The 22,332-nt window shown below is 32.5% G+C and overlaps 1 protein-coding gene across 1 annotated transcript in view; it reads right to left on the minus strand.

Annotated features, from left to right (window-relative positions):
- Nucleotides 1-22,332, minus strand: part of LOC122900720 (catenin alpha-3) — a 1,358,242-nt gene that overhangs the window by 1,185,367 nt on the left and 150,543 nt on the right. The window lies entirely within an intron of this gene.

Raw genomic sequence — 22,332 nt, forward strand, 5'->3', positions numbered from 1 at the left:
AGAGCATAATAATTGTACAGTAGCTGATTTTCTCCTAATTAGCCTAAAGTGGTTTACCTAAAAATAACCATCAGTCAGTGCAAAATGTGCCTGGTTTTTAAAACAACTTTTCATTTATAATTGTGAGGCTATATTTGGGAACATCTCAAAGGAAGTATGTGAAATTTTTCACTTTGTGCGCTACATCAATTCTCTTCTGGGGAAGAAGTCAAAACTTTGAGAGTCATTCCATATAGATATCAGCCATGGTGGAGAACTTTATAACTCAAATAAACTGTAAACATCCTTAATATGTTCTAAATTGTTTATATTGCCATCCATAATGAGATTCACCTCTAAATTATCTGGAAAATAACCCAGAGTAATTTGAAGCCACCCCAGATCATATATTGATTATGTAATTGTATTATAAAGTAAATTTAAATGAAATTCTGAAAACCAACTTTTCAGAGGATGAAATAATCAACTTGTTTCTGCTGTTCGCTTGACACAGATTATTGTTTGAAACTGTTGTTATTTTATCTCTGGTATTCACACATTCTTTTGTGTGTTTTTAATATAAAACTACAAGTTTCAATTGCTGGTGCACTAGGAGAAACGCTTTTTTTATGTTGTCATTTTGTATTCATAACATCAAAAATAGGCTGAGCAAATGTCAATCCAAAAGGGTCAAACACAATCAAAAATAATGAAGAAAAGAATTTGTCAAAAACAGCATCAAACTTTCAATTTATTTCTTCCAAAGAAGTTTTATCTACAAAAGTCTAGTCTTATGCTGATTTTTCATGGCAAATTGAAGAGCAGCTTAAAGAAGAATGAACTGAAAAAATGTACAGCAAATTTTTGTTGGAAAATACACACTCAGAAAAAAAAGTTGGAAGAAGCAAACTCTCTTACTAATTTAAGTGAAACTTAATGTCTATCAACTATTTAGCAAACCAGATTTTGTAACATATTTTGCATAAATTGTTTGCTATTCAAAATTTTTTGTCATGTTACATCTAATCTTAATGTTTATTTTTTTCTGATTTCTAATTTCTTTGCAATATATCATTGTCAGTATTCTTAATCCTCTACATTGAGATTTTGTTTTGCACAGTTAGCAAATTTATAGAGGATTAATTATAAGCCATTATTGTGGGCCTGAAATTGGATGCAAAATTTTATTTATTATATAAACCAAAATGTCATTTGCAATTTTTTTCTTCTTAGAAGTTGTCCTTGCAAAGATTCAAACATTTTTAATTCACATAAATAAGCATTTTATATCTATTTCCAGACATTTTCAAATTGATATATAATTTTTAGAAATACAAGGTTCCACGGAGCTTCACAAATATGTGCTCTTAACATCCTGAAGCAAACTTTCTTTCCTAAACATTTTAAATTCATCTAAAATAAATATAAGTAGAAGCAGTCATCTTAGAACCACAGCTCTGTGCATCTGAAGACTTAATACAGTAAGAACCAAATAAACTAAGAATTTTGAATTTCTCATATTTTAAATTCAACCCAAAGGATCTTTTACAAGAAAAAAAAAAGAAGAAGAAGATTCTGGTTTATTTGTTTGCGTAATTTTTATTCTGCCATTTCAGGGTCTTGTGGGTTGGTGGAAAAGGAAGTGAAAACCTATTAGAGGAAACTATGTCTGGAATCTTTATCATATATTTGCAATTTATATATTTGTGTCTAAAATCCTTAATTATAACCTATCTTTTTCAGCATTCATGAATCTCTGATTTCCTCTTTCTAACCACCCTGCCCCCAGGTCTCCCTGCCTGTCTATTGCTCATTCATTTAAATAACAGGAATGTTGATGTGTTTGTAGTTGAAAAGTGCAGTTTGACCCAGCATAGTTACAGTATAGCAGTAGCTGCAACAAATGATACATTTGTGCAGTGTTTTGAGGTTTACAAACCACATTTTACATAAATTATTTCATTTTGTCTTCAAAACCACCCCATGAAGACACATTAATCTCAGAAAAGTAGTGACTTACCCAAGAACACAAGGCTAATAATTGGTGGAACTAAACCATTCTCCAAGTTCAGAGCCTTTTAGTTTTTCCACTGTATTAAAAGCCTCCTCTCCAATCAGAGCCAGAGAATTTCCAGAGATAATGAACAGAATGAAAAAAGAAAAAAGTTTGTCATGTTGTTTAATCCCAATTTAACTCAGTTCTTCTATCTGTATAATATATGAGCTAAATGAACTCTTTCTGTGTGCTACTCTGGGCTCTCACATTAAAACTCTTTGTTCAAAAAGTACAGGAAGTCATAGATTTCTTAACATATTATATCATTTGTAAATGTGAAGATGAGTTGCTTCCAAGAAGTGGATATATGTAGACCCAAGGTACGGACATAAAATGAAGAAACACAAGGAAAGAAACCAAAGACCATCTAAATTGAGATTGTGTGGGTTATAAAACAGATCCACAGTGCGAGGTTCAACACATGTTCAACACATGTTCAACGGAACACAGGCTCAATTCAGAGCTAATTGGGAAGACCTTTATAATTTTTCTTTTTTTTTTTTTTCCCTTATTTTGTCTCAGAGAGAGTACTTCTTAAATTGTGATTTTTTTAAAAAATTCTGCATTCTTATACCTTTCTTAATAGAGAATAACTTTCTCTATTCCTCCTACAAAAAATGAAATGTAATTTATCCAAACTGATGTATAGATGCCAAAACATATGGTGACAGGCAAACAAAATCTTATTGATCTCATTTTTATCAAGTGTCTATCCCTACTCCCTCCTGAATGTTCCAGAAAATCATAAATGACACAGATTTTAATGTAAATTACATTTTTAGGAGGAAAGAAAACTTGTCTACATTCAACATTCAAGACAAATTTCATAATCCTATTTGAAATCATATCAGGCTCCACAAAGTCCTTGGAAATAGCAATATCTCTTTGCAAAAATATTTTCTAAAATAAAACCTCTGTATATGGTAGTAAAGACATGTATTTCATTTTGTCTACTTCTGACTAGAAGGCAGATACCATCTCTCAAACTAAACATTCAAAATAAGAATCTAAAAGCACGATGATGCAAACTATTAGTATGCTAAAAGAAAGAAAATCAGATGTATGGGGTAGATGGCAGCACACGAAGGAAAAAGTGGTAGGCCTAAGAGAAATCTGGTCTCAGGAGAAAGGGTGAGAAATCTCTAAAGCAGATACAGTAATATCTTATACTGACATACCTCTTAATGGTTTAACCCTGGGTAATAGTATAACAACTTTAATATGTAAAAAGTCCCAAGGTCTAGATGGATTGGTTATGCAGTAAGAACACAGATGCGCTGGTCTTTCAGTAGGAGCTTCTAACTATTGATATGATCTTCTCAATGCACTACAACTGTCCCGAACTAGAGAGATACCAAGGGCAGGAAATCCAGGATCTGTGCTTTCAAAACTCTTGACATACCCACAAGGGTAGAGTAGACTGACAATCAACAATCGCGCTTCGTTTTACTATCAACTCTAATGGAGAAGAAACACAAAAAAATACCAAAGTAGTGATGGGTTATTTTTAAAGTTCTCTCATGACTTGCATTATGATTTTATTGTCAGACAGGAGGCTGCTTATGTTCAACATTTTCTAATTCAGGGTAAAATTTATGTTTTTAAAAGCCTATAGCTGATTATTTACCTTTCTTTTAAGAACAGTGACCTGAAAGCAACAGAGTGCCTCAGCTGTCTAGGATTTAGAAAACTCTTGAGTTTCTTCCTGTTCTTTCCTGAACATTTATAGATTTCATTTTATATGTGTATCTTACTGAAAAGCTAAGTGAAAATAGGTTTTGTATAAATCAAATAATATTTCAAAGGCATCAAGGGACCTTGTGATAAGGATCCTTGAAGTAAATCCTTTTTTGTTTTCTAATCTGAAACACTGTCCACTAATTTATATTTTGTAAGCTGACTGCAGTATATCTTGTGTTACATAATGCAGCACACTTGTACTGTATGGCCTTGAAGGTCCTTGATGCAGTCTTTGCCTCAGGCTGTATAAAATGAAGGACTGACACTAGGTTTTGAGCAAGTGTATAGACACTGGAGTGTGATCATTTTCAGTCATTTTCACTTATTGAGTTTACCTGGATTCATGTGAAAAATAGTACTAAGAAAACATGGATGGATAAAGTTGACTTTTTTTTTTCTATTTATTGGTTTAAACTTGTGCTACCTATCATATCTTCAGTTACTATTAAGAGCAAATCCCTGGGCACCTGGCTGGCTTAGTCGGTAGAGCATGACACTCTTGATCTTGGGGTTGTGAGTTCAAGCCCCACACTGGATGTAGAGCCTACTTAAAAAAAAAAAAGATCAAATCCTTTGGGTCTGTACTAAATTTACTGAATCAGAATCTCTGGAGCTAATAATCTCTGATGCATGCTAAGTTTTACAAAATACTGTTCAAATGAACTTACTTTCACTAAATCATTTAATTGCTTTTTACTATAGTCTAAAATTATTAATTCTTGTGCTTTCTTGTGCCAATGTGATCCTAGTTTGCCTGGCTGAACATTTTTCCTGACTGGAGGAATGCGAAACAAAGAACAACTATACATAAAATGGTCAGGTTGTTTCTTGACAGATTGTGTTGTTTATAAATTTTGTTCCCCATTAGTTTTTTCAACGCAAATATCTGAAAACAGTCTTAAATCAGCTGGGTTATTCACTTAACTAAAACTTATTATTTGCTCCCATGGATAATAATATAATAGCTGAAAGCTAGAGGTGGGGAAAGAGAAAAGAATTGATTTATGATGTATTAGCACTGTGCTGTCTTCATCTCATTTTCAAACCATCTTAGGAAAGAGGTATGATGACCATTTTAAAGAAGAGGAAAATAAGGATCATGGTAGTTTAATAATTTGCCAAACCTCATACAAGAGAGTCAGATATTGAAATCCAGTCAGTCAGACTCTAGGGATGTGCTCCTATCACCTTAGAGGCACTGTTTTCAGAAGTGAAAAGAGACCATAATCAATATAATTAGGCATATATATTATAATAGTGAATGTGAAGACAGCAGAGAAAGAATACACCTTCTTATTCTTAAACAGAAAAAATTGCCTAAACTATTTCACACTGTGTAGAGATTCCCTTCAATATCCTAAGTCAGTAACTTAATAGAAAAAAATGTTCATTACTTTCTTGAAATTTTATACATTGTTTCCTAAAAGAAGTAGACGATTAAAAGAAAAATCCTTCAAAAGATACTCCCAAATACTCATGTTGTATTTTCATTTCCAATTTTCTATATAATATAATCTTCAACTGGCAAAAAACGAAGGCTGTCCATTGAAGCAAAACCTCTCTAGTCAAAAAGCAACCACGTGCAAATGACAATACAAAGATCAATAATCTATAGTCATATAATGTTAACTGGCAATGATATGGCTTGGGTTGCAGGATATTTCCTATGAATGATTTTATGTGAGATTTTTTAAAGAGAATTTTTACTTACACAAATGATATGTGTAATAGGAACACACCACATAAAGAAGACGAGATAACTTTATAATAACATAGACCCTGCTTGTTCTATTACTCAGAATATAGTATACAATCTAAATAAAAAATAATATTCTTTGTTAAGACAATGCAAATGTTTTCATCATTGTGTGCAGGTAACCAAATAATTTTTTTATGTTTACCTTTGAATTCAGTCTTCAGGTAAATCTGCCTTGGTCTCACTGTTAAATGATTTTTTAGGCAGACTCTTGATTCCATTAGTGTCTCCAGGAGATTTTTATTAAGCATTAGACTAATACCCTCTTCTCTTTCTCCCTGAACTTGCACAAGACCAAGGTAATATAATTCAGAAACTGGGTTAGCATTTTACTCTATCACACTACCTGAACATGTGGGATTCATATAAAATACATTTGTCTTTTGTTATCCATGTGGATTCAAGAGCCAATGAAATATTCCATAAGCCACATTTCTACTAAAAACCACCACTACTAAAACTGTGATAAAAGTATGCTATACATTTAAAACAATAAATCCAGAGAGAAAGAAACTCTCATATCCTGAATCTAATATCATGGTACATGTTCATTCTGGCACCACCACCACCACATAAAAATTTTACCAGAAAATCTAGAGTAATTCTGATTTTGGAAAACAAAGATGATGCTGCTATCTGGGTTGAAGACTTGATGAAAGATAATGAAGAGGACAAAAAATTACATATGTCAAGAGGTAAGTGAAGGAAGTGTGATTTATTGTCATTAACCTGCAAGTAACTTTTAAAACTAAGACTAAGAATTAAAATTTACAGTGACATTTATGCTATCAAATGTCATCAGTAAAGGCCAATATGGACACTGGGGACATAAAAGCAAAGAGATATTTGTGATAGTGATACATATCAAATAATAGACAGATGGATAGAATTAATTCTAACTAAAGAGAGAATATTAAGAATAAAAATTAGTTTAAGAACTATTGCTATTATTTCTCCAGAGAGAAAAGTCAGAATAAAAGACTCAAACTAAATACCAAATGCTCTTTCAAAATCAATTTTGAAATAGCCTAAAACTATAAACCCTAAATTGCTGCTTCAACCATATGAGTAATTACATTAATTCACATATACCTAGTTAAATTCCTTTATTGAGAAATAAATTGCATTAAAATATACTCCATCTGTTCTTACTATTTTACATTAATAGTATATTTGCTTTCAATTACATTTCCATAAATATAATGTCCTAAACAGTCTAATGAAAATGTGGTGAAAGATTGGATCAACCCTATCATTCTGCTCTGCTATAAGGAAATAGTAGAGGAATATATCCACCACAATGGAGAGCTGGAAATACAGTTTCTAAAGTCCTCTCTAGCAGTTCTTGTCCTAGACACTTATAACATTCATTATATATAGGTCTTATTTCATACTCATTTATGAAGTAAAGAAATTACTGCCTTGAGAGAAGAAACTACAGGGTCCATCCCAGCTCTAGTCTCACATGTACAATAGATCTAGGTAAAGACACTGGACTCTAAACTCTGCTGTATGGACAAAAACTTGAGATCTTTGTGATGTCAACATTTTTTTAACCTTTGGATTTGATGGAATCTTAAGTTCAGTGTATTGGGCTTCCTTCAAAACTCCTTATCAGTTTCCTATTTTAGAAACTTCAAGGTTGAGTTCCTTAAATTAACATTACAATTTAGACATGACTATTTCACAATGAATCCTTGTCATACTTCATAATTTTGTGGAAGAATAACAATAGGCTGGGGTAGTGGCCTATATTGACTTTTTCTTTGCCTTTGACTCCAGTTATGGGATAAAAATGTGTGAGCTCAGTATGACACCGTGGCACAACAATAATAGGATTGGAAACAGAGTCTTCTAACAGATAAACACTTTATATAATATAAAACAGAAATGTAGTTCGAGGTCACATCTTTTTAACTTAATGATCTGATACAGTTTTCAGATAATGCATGCCTTATGATGACATGGGTTTTTTGTCATACACTTTTGCTTTCTGAGGACCGATCTCAGATAATTGATCATGCTCCATAACCGCCACCAGAAGAAATTTCTATTTATTTCCAGATGGAATGACTTAGTACTGTGCACTGTAAGATAAAATAATAATAACTAACACTTAATGAATGTTTACTTTTCTGAACATTTTATTTATCCATTTAATCCTCCTTAAGATGGTTAATAAGATTAACAATAACCTTATGAAGTGAGTACTATTGTTATTGTCTTAAGAAGATAAGGAAAGTGATGCTCAAAGTGATTATATAACATGTACCTACTAAATCTTGAAGCAAGAATTCAAATCCAGATGATAGATATACAGACAAAGTGACCACTACTAATTGCTCATTTAAAGTCCCCTCCCTGGGGCATCTGGTGGCTCAGTGGGTTAAAGCCTCTGCTTTCGGTTCAGGTCGTGATCCCAGGGTCCTGGGATTGAGCCCCGCATCAAGCTCTCTGCGCTGTGGGGAGCGTGCTTCCCCCTCTCTCTCTGCCTGCCTCTCTGCCTACTTGTGATCTCTATCTGTCAAATAAATAAAATATTAAAAAAAATAAAAAATAAAGCTCCCTCCCTAAGCCCAACTCTTAAATCTAAATGTCTTTTCACTTAAAGTTGTACCTGAAGACATTTTAAGCAATGCAATGGATGTTTATTACATACCTAATCTATGTCTAGTGGAAAATAAAAATCTTTGAGAGATACAAAGGAGTATATTATATATTTCCTGTTCTCAAGAGACAGACTTAGCAAAGGAAAAGACATCCATATTAAGAAAAAAAAATCCAAGGTAAATTGAATACATGCAAGAGTACAGAGCAATCAAAGGATGAAATCAAAGTTAGCCAAACTGCTGGGGATAATTCTGGGTAAAAGTGAAAATTGAGACAGAGCTTAACACTGCCAGTATTCAGATGGGCAAAATGAAGAGAGAGAGAAATGAAGAAAGAATACTATACTTTTACATATGGACATCTATTATTTCAATAATATTTGTTAGATTCATGCTAGTCTGGCAGCGAAATACCAAGCTCAATTGTTATCCTGATTGCCTAAAAATTCAGAGCCGAATGTACTTTAGCCAGAGCAAATGTTTTCGCCTTTCTATTTGGGCATATATATTTCCCACTTTTTTTTCAACTTTATTACTTTTTATATTTCTATATATTCATTGTATTTTACCTTTCTTTGGGGGGAGGCTTAAGTCATATTAATCTTTTATCGTATGTCTGTTTCAGTAAAACATCCATAAGATGTTCTGAAGACTGATTCAGACAGCTCTATTAACTCAAAATAATTATGTGAATTAAATAACTTCTTACAAGCTAATAATACAACATCCTCAGTCAAATTACTGTTTGGCATCAGGTGAGAAAATGGCCTATAAATTTATTGAGTTGTTCTTTTCAGTCTTTATGTTAAATCTTTTTATATTAATCTTTATGTTAAATCTCAATCTTTTCAGTCTTTATGTTAAAATTGATGAATACTAACCAGAAGTTTTATCCCAAAGAGTAAAAACAAAAATGCTTTTTGATTGCTACATTTTACAAATAAAGATACTGAAGTAGAATATGATTAAACACCACGATCAAAATCATTTTGGTAATAGAAAACAGACTCATCACTAGAACTCATACTTACTCAATAATATTTTTGCTACAAAATATTTTATAAACATACCAAAAGTTAACAAAATATGCAGAATCATTTCTGCCTTAAAAGTACAGACAATTGTCAATAAAACCGGGTTGGTTTTTTTTTTTTAAGGTATAGTCAAATAAGGTGGAGAAATGTTCTCTTTCCATCAAAGTTTGCTTGCCATTTGAACTATTCACTTGCAGCTAGTGGTGTGTTCACTAGATAGTTATACATTTTCGTTCACATGTATTTATTAGGCGTGTCTTTCTTTTGTATGATTGTCTATTATATTATATCCACAAAACTTTGGTGTTTTTCATTCAAGCAAATAAGTATTTATTCATTTATTTGGCTTTTACTAATAATATGCCAAGGACTGAGATAGGCAACAAAGTGATCAAATATTTAAAAGTGAATAAATTTCTGTAATTCAATGTGATATTTCTAAAAATGAAGTCTGAACATGGTGCCAGAGGAATAAAGGGGAGAGAATGATTAATTCTGCTGGGAGAAAATCAGAAAAGTCCTCAGAATAAGTGCAATTTGAGATGTTGGATTCTAAAGATTGCCAATCACACAACACATATATTACACCTGTCCTGCAAATTCCACTCTCTACTCCTAATTAGTTTGGTATTTCGATGTCTGTGGGTATTAGCTTCTGGATATCTAGGACTCCAGTAGTTTCTGAGTCTGGTATTTTCCTTAGATAGCTAGGCGACTTGAATTTGTTCTGTATATAAATGTTAAAGAAGATTTTTTTTAAAGATTTTATTTATTCATTTGACAGACAGCGATCACAAGTAGGCAGTGAGGCAGGCACAGAGAGAGGAAAGCAGGCTCCCTGCTGAGCAAAGAGCCCGATGTGGAGCTCAATCTCAGGACCCTGAGATCATGACCCGAGCCAAAGGCAGAGGCTTAACCCATTGAGCCACCCAGGTGCCCAAATGTTAAAGAAGATTTTTAATTTTAATTTTCCCCCCTAAAATCTTCTAAATTTAATCCTCAAATCAAGAGTATTCAATTGAACCATTCCCTGATAAATGCAGGACATATGCAATTTTACTAAATAAATAAAATAGTAAGCAACAAAGGTTATGGATTGTCAGAAGTTTTTCATTTTGTTTGTATCATGCAAATTCAATATGTGTGTGTCAAAAAGCCTATATTGCAGCTCTGACCTCAGGAATATGTGAAAAAATGTAGAAGAGGTGTATCTGCCTGTACAAATTAAGTTTTCACCAATTACTGGTTATGACAAGACTGCTATTAAAGTGACTAAGAATTAGGTTACACCTAGAGAGTCTTTTGTATTTTATTCTGCTGCTATCAAACAATTCTTTAAGAAAGTGAAAAAATATTAGTAAGGTGGTCAGATCATCTGATAAGGCAATAATGTTCAGTAGCATTAACTCTTAACTTCCTTAAATATGTTTTATTTTCTTTAACAAACACATCTCTTTATTAGAATACCGTTATTCCCAAAAGATTCCATTGTTTGTTTGGTGCCTAGGGTAATTTCTTACTAAATCCTCAAGAATGCACCTTGCATTAAGCTGAGCTGAAATAGTAAAAGTAAATTCAGTGACTAGCTCAAGGCATAGTTTTCTGACCTTCCCACTTGGGAAAATAAACATTTTTTTAATTTTAGAATTTCAGAGTATCTTAGTATTAACATGAAGATAGTTCATCATGATTAGCTATTTTAATAAAAGCCAAGGGAATTGTGTCTTAATGCTTTTCTCCTAAAATACTCTTGCGGATTATGAAGAGCGTGCAGTATGGCAAATTACCATGAGTATCTCTGATATATGGAATGTACATCATATACAAACAATTATTTTTCAAAAATAAATTACATATAAATTTTACTCTAGATAGTTTACTGCAGTGTGGCCCATGCTATATTGTAATAAGTAAGCCTAAGAAACTGAATTCATTAGACTACAAAAATTTGTATTACATTACATACCTGAAACATCCTTAATGTGAGTGCTTTAAATGTTATCTTTAAAGTGCTACCTATGTAGAGGCTATAATTTGTTAGTGATTATAAAATTATAAAAGCCCTTGGGCTTCTGACTATTCTTAATTCTTATTAAGAGGCAGCAAAATCTAGTCTGGGAAACTCCAGTTGATTTGCAAAGAAAATTAATGTATTTTCCAATTCATGTGGCCCTGTAACTGTTAGCACAAGTGTGAAATATTGATATTTACATTCCCGAGTGCAGTAGGAACAGGAAGGAATGGTAATGGCAAGTAACTGGACACTCTCTCCACAGGCTTTGAGAAATACTATTAGATCTCCACCTGCTGGTTAGAAATTAAAGAGTCATAGGGTATAATGCTAGCTAAATGACAAGGCTTTGATGATCTCCACACTTCCTTTACAGGTTTATAACCCATCTACTTTCAAAAGGACTTGTGACAATTTATAGATTAAAACATCTGCATAATTAAATACTTTGAGCTAGTGAGCATTAGAAGACTGGCTATATTTTATAATTGCTATTGAATTTCTCATAGCATATTAAATTTGCTATAAGTTCATTCCCCCATAAAATCCTGTTTTGAAAACATTTACTAAAATTGAAGGAATAAGAAAATAAGAAAAAGGGAGTAACTAAGCTAAAAATGAAAGGGTTAATAATAAACTTATAATGACATAATTCTAAATAACACTTGGCATAATTTATCAGGCTTTGTATTATGTGAAATAAAAGTATATTCAATTTCTCTGTCCATCAAAACATACTACAGTTAACTTTGATAGAAAAGTAAGCAGGCAACAGAGAGTTTCAGGGCCCTAAGTAAACCACAGGGAGATTAATACATTATTCTGAATACTTTACTCTTCTTCATGCCTGTGTCTTTTTTTTTCCTTTTCCCCATCTCTCAGTTGAGTGATATATGATAATACATATGTACTTGACATAATGATGGGTGAACAAGACTTGGAGAGTAAATGCTTAATTTATCTTATAATATGAATTGTCCAATTATAGCTATTATATAGCTCTATTAGTTTACTAGAAAGTATAAATAAGGCTATATTTAATTCAGTACCAGATGTGACAACAAAACCTATGTTCCAACATCCTTTTTTTCAATAAATTGAATATCCCAGAGCTTAAAAAAATTCATATAAGGCTTGACGCTTCCCTTTAAAAAAGATCTTTTGACATTTTTGTTAAAGCAGCTTTGGCTTATGTTTGGATATTAGGACTTCTACAAATCCCTTGAGTAATCAAAGACTTGGCTACATGACTGTACATGTGGTATTCTATGAAAGATCCAGAAAATTGTTAATGAGAATTGCTAAAAAAATACTAAAGTATCTCTTAAAATTATTTTTGTTAAACCATTATGTGGTAGAAAGTTGTCTGCTGGAGTGCATTTACATGTGGTTGCTGTAAGAGGAAAAAAACAAATCCACCAAAGGACATTTCCATCTCTCCCCAGAATCATGGTATCCCAAACAACATACCAATCTTAGGAGTACCAATATATATTTTTTAAAATATGGAAAGTATCAACATTATTCACCTGTTACTGATTATGAAATTCCCAAATGGTAAGATTCTTATCAAAGCAAACCCTGAAACATCTAGCTTTTAAGCTATTTCATTCCAGGGGGATAAAATGTCGTTTAAAAATAAGAGTACGAGTTAGTAACGGATTATATGCAAGTCACTCTAGCATAGTATTTCAATCACTTCAGTATTTTTATCTCCCCCCCCAAAAAGTATCAGAAATGAGGCATGAAAAGCTATTAACTAAATCATTCAGACATTGAATAGATGTTGTTGTCAGTTTGTTCTTTCAATGGAAAAAATGAACAACTGATTTATTTATAACTGCTAATTATGATAATACACCTTCATTTTCTACTCTTTCTAGTACATTATAGAAATTTTGTAATTGTCTTATTTCATACCTGATTTGAAATCATATGTTTCCATAAAAATTTGTTCTTTCCCAGACTTTTCTTTATCTTCTTTTGGCTGGGGTGTAATTAAAATGTTTTAACTGACTTAGTTCCCTTGTCTTGTTTTCTCTTTCAATTTTCAGTCTTTTCTGCCAAAGAACTGATCTATACCTTAAATTTATGCAACAGAGACTGAAATCTGAATTTTAAATAGATGCAAAATACATTTATGTAATCACTATAGAGTGTATCTTGTCAGCACTTATTTGGTCAAGTTTGCCTTGCTTTCTTTCTGAGACGGGGTGAGCAGGAAAAGTTGATAGAGACTGGTTTGTACTTCAAAGAGAAGGTATTCTTGGTTTTAAGAATCAGAACAAGAAGACATATTTTACCTTATTTTTTACGTAGAGAAGAACATCTCCTTCTCCATCCCGGAAGTCAATTTTATCTTTTCTAGACATTCAGTTGTTTTGTTTTTATTTTTATCTTGCTGCATAACATGGTACATATACAGTGGACTCTGCCCTCCACATGTAATACAGTTCCATATAAGAAAAAGCCTTTGGGGATATGCTTCTACATTGACTTGGAACTATCATTGGGGAAAATACCCATCACACTATGGAACACAAATTTAAAGAAAAAAAAATGTGAGAAATGTATCAGGAAAAATTACCCCTGAGAAATGGTTGTACCTTATCCCCAGTGAACTCTAGAGCCCAGTAACTCATCTTATCTCCTTTACATCTCAGCTCAGAAACTCTGAACTGGGTTACACTTGATAACATGGTAACCAGGCAAGCCTTTCTGTTGAGTGTCCTGGCTTTCTCTTTTTTTATACTGTTTATTTCTTCTTTGTAATCCTATTTCCTTTTTCATTTTATTTCATATGTCTTTTGTTATAAGAAGTCTCAAATTATTTGGAGGGAAGCAACAAGAATAAATAAGGAAGTAAACTAGAGTTGTTATTCTGAAAGCATTTTAGATTCTTATTGCAATGGCGGTATAATCTGAAATTTGGAATGCTCTTTTTCTTTTTCCTCATGCCCACTTTCCACCATCCCATCATTAAGCCATCTTTTTTTTTTAAAGATTTTATTTATTTATTTGACAGAGAGAAATCACAAGTAGATGGAGAGGCAGGCAGAGAGAGAGAGGGAAGCAGGCTCCCTGCTGAGCAGAGAGCCCGATGCAGGACTCGATCCCAGGACCCTGAGATCATGACCTGAGCCAAAGGCAGAGGCTTAACCAACTGAGCCACCCAGGCGCCCTCATTAAGCCATCTTTATTTAGACTTTCAGTTCTTTAATTTGCATCTCACATATGAATGGTTAAAAAAAAACAACTTATGGATATACACACAAACACAGCACACTTTTTTCATACACTGTTCTTCAGATATAAAAATGGCTAAGAAAAGCAGGACATATATTTAAGATATCTTTCACTAGTAGAAACATTCTCAGGTACAGTTTAAAGAGACCAGTAAAGTATATTTTCAAAAGAGCTAACTAGGGTTAAAAATGAAGCTCTCAACAATCTTTCATTTTAAAGCATTTTCTTTGTGTAAGCCAAACCTACAGAGGTTGTCATTAAGTGGCTCTTAACATTTTTTAATAGTAAATTTTTCCTTGTTTTATTAACTCTTGAGTTAACCTAATTACAGCTTGTAGATCATAAAGCATGACAACTATAGTCCAAACATTCATTCTTCCACTTTCCTTGATAGCCTAAGCCCTTCTTTCTATCCCTCTAATCCCAGTCCCAGTTAAAGAAGCAGTAGTTTTTCAAGTACATCCAAGTTTATCCATGCAAAAATATTTTCACCATGATTTCATAATAGTATTTAAAGTGTCTCCTTCCACTTAATATCAAAGAATTGGGGTAATATGTAAATTGGATTCTGAAACTTAAAATGTTGATTTGGGTGCCATATTAATAAATAATGAAATTAAATAAGAATAAAAGCTTCAAAATTTAGATTTAAAATGAATGCATTTTTCATATTTTATCTAAAATTTAATCATGATTAACTTCAATTTGTAATCCTTAAAAACTAATGTGAAGAAAGGAAAACAAAAAAATTCCTGTATAACAATATATAAATTCATTAACATGTAGCATTTCATGTGTTTATGAAGTTATACTTTAATCCAACTGCAAGATTTATAAAGCATGCAATAAAGACAAATATTTAAAACATAATAATTCTCAATTGGCATGCAATTCCGTCTTTACTTGAATGCTTTAGTACCCCACTACTCCTTAAAGTCAGAGAAAAGAGATCAGATACAAGAAAAGCAAAATCAAGGAAATGTTTATCAAACTATTGCATTCTGTTCCCAATTACTATATAATTCCTATTTCACAACTGTCTTTAAAATTTTTTTTAAAGAATAAATGGGTAGCTATGTACTAGCTATATATCTATAACCAAAACATTTAACAAGTTAAATTTTTGGAATATAAGACCTCTCCATTCAGTTCTGAATTACACATAGACAGGGTTCTGTATTACATTTCAATCCTGTTTAAAGAGCATAATTTTTATAAAATCAGAGATGTCTTCTTCATAAAGTGAATTTATGAACCTGTGCAATATAAAAATATAAATAAAAATCTTATTTAAGTGAATGAGTAAGACTAGTTTATATAACATATATCTATTCTAGAGTCTCTAAATTTTTTTCTTGTTTTTCTGGATGTCATTAATTTTTGTTATAAATATGCAATTGGAACTACATTATTACCAGCAAACACATAAAGCTGGGTAAAAAATTTGGATTAATGGTTTTTAGTATTTTTTCCTAAATCCTAAATACTTAAAGATGTAATAACACACTATGAGTAACTCATCACAGTCAGTTCTCAGGGGGCGGGGGAGGTGGTGTGCACGTGTGTGCCTGTGTGTACGTGGCGGGGGGAGGACAAGGGTCTGCAGTGGAGAGGGATACCACCTTCTATGCTCTTTCTAGGCATTTCTCTGCTAAGAATCAATCCTGAAGAGTATATTTCAATTATCCCCCTTTAAAAAATCTCCATTCTTGGTTTGGGACTGAAACTGAGGTCAATAGAGTATAATGCAGCTTTGGACTAACCCCAATCAGAAAGATTCCAAGCAGAAACCTGAGTCGAGGAAAATTTAAATATGGGTATCCCAGAAATTAGATCATATATCTAAGAAGCCTATAGTAACCTGTATTGGAGGATCTTGTATGTGTTAGTTAAGAACCTCCATATGTCTCTGATAAAAAGCCCAGGTCATATCACTGGAAGCTACTTTGGTCTGTACACACTATAGACTCCATCTTTAGTTCAATATTTGAGTAAATTGAAAAATAGAGCAACACCACCTATCTGTGCCTCACCCAAAGGCCTCCTGGAAGCAATTAATCTTTGTATAAGAATACAAATGAGACAATTATGAACACTCAGGTGATCATGAAAGTGACCATGGGGAAAATAAGGAAGAAAGAAACAGATTCACCAAGTATACTGTAGATGTCATTTTTTTCAATAACAAATTTACACCTATACTTTTAAAAGAGTGGGGAGGGTGAGAAAGAAGCAAAAACTGTATCCTCATATCCTAGAAGCAGAATGGGACTCTCTCATAAGACAGAGCTGCTCCTTTAGTGGTTTCCTAATAGTCCACCTGATACTTGCTAGGTAAAAATATTCAAATAAACACCTGTAGAGAACTTTAGCAGCTGATTCCTTTCTGCTTGTTCCTTTATATTGCTTTTTTAACTTACATTCCTGCTCAGTATTCATATGTGCCTCATAGATATTTGACAAAAAACAAAGTAGTTATGCATTTTTTAAAAAAATTTCTCCTACCATGTTAAAGAACAATGAACCAGATCCAACTAGATGAATCAACTATTCCCTAGGTCTAACTCCAGGAGTTGTATTAATTTTGTTTGCTGCAGTGGTATAATAACTTACTATAAATGTCTTAAATTACAGCATTTGAACATGTGCCAGGAAATAATACTTTTCCCCAAAGCAGATGAATCATGCACCTGAAATACATAATGCACCTTGAAGGTGCTTATAATTCTTCCAAGGAGTGACTTATCCACATGAGAAAATGTTGACCGTTTGATTTGAATGGTGACCTTCCAACAGTAATGAAGAGCATTTCAAGATTTTGGAAATGTTGTTATTAAAAATAAATTAAAATAAATATTTAAAGTAGATAAACACAGGAGTTTCTCTCATAATGCCTCCCACAGGAAGCAAGAAAGATAGGGATCAATAATAATAATGACTTGGCTTCCTTCCCTGAATTTTTAAAGAAGGACTCGTATATAGACCCTTTTCATTACTCTCCAAAATAGCTCAAATATCTATAAGAGAATTTGGTTGGATTTGAGTGTTAGAGCAGGTGATATTAAAGTTAATATAAGATAAACATTCAATACATAGAAAACCTCTGTGTTATTTAAGTACAAAGATTTCAAATAAATCTAATTAACCAAAAGTCTAACCACTCAGAAGTCAGTGTTGGAAATCTATAAATATGCTTTGTGATCTTGTTTTCATGACTGATATAGATCCATAAGCTAAAAGAAAAACTAAAAATCATGTAAATAAGTATAATTTAATATGCCTGAATATATATATATATATATTTGTATTATTGTATCTATTGGAGTCTGCTAAATATACAGTGTGCTTCTAGACTTAAGTACCCATTCAACACATATAGACTAGTTTTCAAGTCACTAGTTTTCAAGTCAGATTAAAGATTAAAGATTAGAGATTTTAAAAATTAGATTAGATACAGATGGTCTAAAAGAGGCTTAAAGAAGAACTCATGTCAAAATTCAGAATAAATGGGACAGAAAATTTTAATTATCCATAGTGAAAAATAATAATAATAAAAACCTAAGCCAGACTTCAATGGAATGAACAACAGAGTAAAAAGTAGAACCCTGCCTCTGGTCAGTGTGACCTTCATTCATCAAGGTCAATTCATCTTTTGGGATTCTGCTTCTTTATCTGAAAAATGAGGGAAATTTAACCAAGTGAACTTCACAGTCCTTTCTAGCTCCAACATTAGATAAAACTCTACTCTATAAGCTTGATTTAAACCAGAAGGTGCAAACCTCATTCTTCACTTGTAATGGCTTCACTGATGAATAGCAATGTCAGCTAAAATGAATTCCATCTCCTTTTTCCTTCCCTGACTCCAATTTGATAAAAGACCATTGAGACACCGAGACTCACAAAAAGACAAAACTGTAACCAAAACAATGATACTGGGATTATAGAATTATAGAATTATTGTTTCCACACCCTAACATTTTGAAAATAGCTGATAAAGACAAACAATTAAAAGAAGAGAAGACAAGTAGAAATTGAATGAAAAGAACCAGGAGACAAGAGTATAAAACTGTTTTCTTGTTTAAACTTTTTAAAAAATTGAATGGTGATATTTCATTCATAATTTTTTTAATGTGGCAATTCCATTATGGAGCCATGGCAACCAAAAGATAAGACAGTAAAGTTTTAGTATTAATTTGAAAATGTCTTGGTTTGAAAAAAGCTTGGTAGTAAAATCAAGGTTAAATGAAATATCATGAAGCTCTGCAATTAGGTTAATAATGAGGTGCCTCAGGGATTGGTGCTAGCACAGGTGTTCAATATATTTATTAATGACTAAGAAGAGTTGTGAATAATATAGAAGCACGTCTGGATAACTTCAAAGATATTTAGAGCAATCAAAATGGGTGAATGACTGCTTTTCTTGACCCATTCAAGAGAAACTACTTAACATATTACAGCAAATAATCAACAAGAACAAATCAATTTGAAGTGTACGGAATTACCCAAGTTTTCCTAATATGCTAATAGCTACTGAAATAGTTATTGCCTTTCAGGCAAGAGGGGGCAGATCTAAGAAGACATCTGTCCAGCAAACAGCTCTTTATGAAAAAAAGGATCTTCAAATAGGCTGGAGTAAAGAATAATGTGAGAATAGTTATCTAAATCAGTAAGTACTGCTGAAAATTTTTACACACCAAAATCTTGTTCTATTAAATGGAGTTGATTTATAAAACCACACCCTGGGATTGTCTGGTGTTTTATCTAGCAATTTTCTAAGTGATTTCCTATTATCATCCAATCCTCTCCACCCATTCACTGGAGTTCCCACATGCCTCTCAGGTGGGAATGAATTATATAAGGGCATCCCCTTCCCACCTCTGCTTTGCTCTCCTCTAAGGGATTTCAATGGCATTAACTCTTATGCATTAATCTTCCAAAGCTGAAGATCTCAAGGTTTTAGAAAAATCAAATGGGATTCCTTTTCACAAGGAAGCAAATACCATTCAATAGCACGAATCAGCTTAAATTCTCTCCATACCCTGAGGTTATTTAATTATTGCACATACCAGATAATCTTAAATGTAGCATAGTATCAATTAAAATTCACTCATTCAAAAATATTTTCTGAGTTTCCATTTTATCTAAGGCATAGTAGGAATAAAAAGAATGAAAAGAACTAAGAAAACACAGAGCTTGTCCCAACAGAATTTAGAAAATCATGTCACTCATGAACTAATAAGCATTTCTCAATCCTTATCCATATAGGTCACATATAAATATGTAATTTCATAATAAATTTGTATATTAAAATTAATAGGAATCAGAATTGTTTCTGTAGGAATATATGATAACATTTTTAGGGCTAGGGAACCATTTTCTGCTACCACTTTTCTTTCCTACCAGGAGGAAAATATATTGACTGTGGTATTAACTTTCTCATTTGAAATTTAACTTAGATATTCATCCAAATTCCAGAGAAAAAGAAAAGATTTCCAGCATGTTTGGGAGAAGGATGGTAAGCAATAAGAGTGAAGCCAAATTCTAACACAAACAATGAGCTGTATCTAACTTAGCTCTACAGAATTACCCATCAGTAAATCCACTGACAATATGGAGATCTGTGTGAAGCACTGTGAGAATTTTTTTTTAATTTGGTCAAGTATATTTATTCTCTGTACATACCCACCAGAAATTTCAGATGCAAACATCTAAAATAATACATCCAAAGTCTCATAAGCATTTCATAGACTCTCAGAATCCAAAGTTAAGTAGGACCTTAAACTTTCTGCTTGAGCCATTAATTCTCTCTACATCATCTGACACATCACCATCAAAGTTTTTTTTTTAAACTCATTAATAAAGTACAGACTCATGCTAAAAGGTAAACTTTGAGTATTTAATTAGACTATGAACCTTCATTAGAACCTCAAACATATTTATTAATGAGATTTACTAGAAGGTTTGGAACTATCTGAAAAATAAAATTCACAATTTGGAGAATAATTCACAAATAAGAGGTGTAACAGTTTTGTTAATTTTTCCTTTTAGATCTTTCAGTAGCAGTGGGCTATTCTGCCATGTGAATTGAGTATAATTTTGTCAAGAGAAAACAAGTAGTGAATGAGAATTCATTAGCAGGTGGTCAAGTATAAACAGTATAGCAATCATGCTGGTATTTTTAAGCATCAGCAAATTTAATTCTGTCTCTAGAGGAGTAAGTTCATACTTTAAGATATGTATTATATCATATTTTAATATATTATTATATTAAGATATGTAGTATATATTTTATTATATCATAATATTATTTAAGATATGCAGTATATCATTTATTTTTTTAAAAATATTTAGAATGAGCCTTATTATAAAATATTAAAAGAATTTCCTATTAGATTTCCTATGTAGACAGAAGGTAATTATGTCCCTAGTGCAAATCAGAGCATTTAAAAACAACAAAACAATGTTTCTAAAAATAAGAATATTTCACACCTCTGCCCTAGATAAAGAGTGATAAAACTAAAAAAATCTGAATCAGACCTAAAAATATGAAAGAGCATAGGAGAGGCATACAGAGTTTTGTGTTGATTTACACTGAGAAGACACATCTGCTTTTCTTGCTCAAAACTGAATCTATAATGACTAAATAAATTTCATGGCCTTTCATTCAATTCCAGTTTTTAAATGTTAGCCAAATAATATAAAATTATTTTTCTATTTGCATTGCCCATCGTGTATAATCAAGTGAACTCAAATTAGTTTGATCAAACATTTTTATTACCCTACGTTACAATGAAAATCAGTCACATTGTCAACTATACAGTATTAGACTCTACAAACTCACTCTGGTGAAACAAGGTATACATTTTTTAAAAATTTTATTTTATTTATTTAACAGAGAGAGAAAAATCACAAGTAGGCAGAGAGGCAGAGAGAGAGAGAGGGAAGCAGGCTTCCTGCTAAGCAGACAGCCCAATGTGGGGCTGGATCCCAGGATCCCAAGATCATGACACGAGCTGAAGGCAGAGGCTTAACCCACTGAGCCACCCAGGCACCCCTCAAGGTATACATATTGATTTCAATATATACATAGACTCTTCAAGGTCAAACAACAAGGTAAGGGAAGAGTACCTTGAATGAGTATTAATACTCTCCTATACCATGGTTTCTGGTACTCTGTACTTCACAGGAATTTATATGCTATTTGAAAATCTTCTGAAACTGAAAGAAATTTCTGATGCCCGAATGGAGCAGTCAAGAAAATTGAGCACCATCAAGAAAATAGAAGACTCGAGATTTCTGGGCACACTCTGCATGACAATGAGAGTCACAAAGGAGAAAAGAGAACGAAAAGATTCCACCTACCACATATATCTTGTTTATTGACCATTTTTGTGATGAATATGATGGGAACATGCAGGTTGATGAGATTCCTTTACTGTACAAAGGGAAGTTATCCTTGTTTTATAATGTATATCATAATTCTTTCCTAAACACAGGGACTACATTTTAGTTGTTATTCAACTGTGTGGAGAAAGAACTGATGTTGGGGGTGTTGAGTCACATATTGTACCCTTGAGGTACAAATGAAGCACACTTACTGCTGGTAGTCACTAGTTGCTAGGTTTCAAATAGGCACTGGGATTTTAAATGTTTCAGAAAGAATTTCTCTCAAGGTCTCTACTATCACTGTACTTTTTAGATTTTACCACAGCAATGACACTCCCTAAGATCCAAAATTCACAAAAAATTGTCTCTTTGAATGCCTTACATTTTCCTTGGTTCTCAATTTATTAAACCAATGATAGTTCACAAGAACTTTCCCAGTTGGTCTCTTCTGACATAAACCAGCATTTTAAACCATTTTCTATACTATAGTTGGGTTTGGGTTTTTTGTCTGTTTG

This window comes from Neovison vison, chromosome 2, assembly GCF_020171115.1.
Source record: "Neovison vison isolate M4711 chromosome 2, ASM_NN_V1, whole genome shotgun sequence".
Lineage (NCBI taxonomy): Eukaryota > Metazoa > Chordata > Mammalia > Carnivora > Mustelidae > Neogale > Neogale vison.